Below are 1,409 nucleotides of genomic sequence, written 5' to 3' on the forward strand. Positions count from 1 at the left end.
TCTTGTTCACAACACGTTATCAGCACGATAGCCTCTGAACCCTGAGACCAAAAACCGAAACCCAAAAGTCTAAGCCGGCGATCCAAAACCAAAACCCAAACCTAAAACTTGTCCTTAGTTCATCAAGAACCCAGGAGAACCATCCTAGCTTCTCAGATCACGTTCCAGACCGAGAAGAACCGCAACCAGCTCGCGATCGAACCCGAACCCCGCGACAGACCCGAGACGATCCGATCCCCGTCCAGCTCGCAGCCGAGACGCCTCCAGCCGCGATCGACTCCATCCGCGACCCGATAGGAGACAGCAGACGTCCGATCATCTCAGCTCGAAGTTCCATCCATTCTTAGGAGGTCCGGTTCTAAATCCCCTACGAAACAAAGGTATAAACACAATCTGAGAACCTAGAAAATAAGAACCCTAATTCAATGTCTTGATAAAACCCTAAAAGAAACCATGAGATTAAAATCGACAAGTCTTAGAACTAGAAACATAAAATCGATTCCAATTAGAACCTGGTTGAATGTTGATTGATTGAATCTGAAATTGACAAACCCTAATCAAGGAATCGAAAACCCTAAACCCTAAAAGAAACATGTAGCCGATTTTAAGATTGATCTTGATTGCTTGATTTTTGATTTGATTTGAGGTTTAGGATTGTTTAGATTGCTTGAATCGATTTATCTGAACATGAAATACTTAAGGCCTTGAAACCTTAAACATAAGTTGATAGAATTTAAAGATTGAAACCTTAGGAATCATAAGAATGCTTAAATCGTTTTGCATAAATCCGAACATGGTATTGCATTCACAACTGATTAAAACAGGATCGGCCAGCATATAGAAAACACTTGATCTCGAATCTGATTGCATTAAAACTCATATAGCCGTGTGGCATTAATCTTCCTGGTACATGTAGAATTGAATTTTAGGATTGATCACACCATGAATTACATAACCGAACCTATTGATTGTTCACATAGCCGTGCGGCTTGTCTGATAGCACCATGGTCGATTAGTATTGTTTGATATCATAAATGCATAAGACGTGTTGTGGCCGAGCTTGCTTGTATCCTGCGGCCACGTGATCCCATTATGAATCTAATGTCTTGCATGATAATGTGGATCAAATTTCTTGTATGATAATGTGGATCAGATGTCGAAAATAGCAAACAGAGACTATGCAGCCCTTAATCTCTCCGGAGAAAATTACTTGCAGTGGGCGCTAGACACAAGGATTAGTCTAAAGTCTAAGGGACTCGGTGAGACCATCACTGAGGACAGTAATGAGAATGAAAAGAATAGATACAGGGCCATATGTTATATGCGCCATCATCTCATAGAAGGTCTTAAGGATCAGTACATGACGATTGAGAATCCATTGGATCTTTGGAATGCTTTTGGAATGCTTT

This window comes from Brassica oleracea, chromosome C4 (assembly GCF_000695525.1).
Source record: "Brassica oleracea var. oleracea cultivar TO1000 chromosome C4, BOL, whole genome shotgun sequence".
Classification (NCBI taxonomy): Eukaryota; Viridiplantae; Streptophyta; class Magnoliopsida; order Brassicales; family Brassicaceae; genus Brassica; species Brassica oleracea.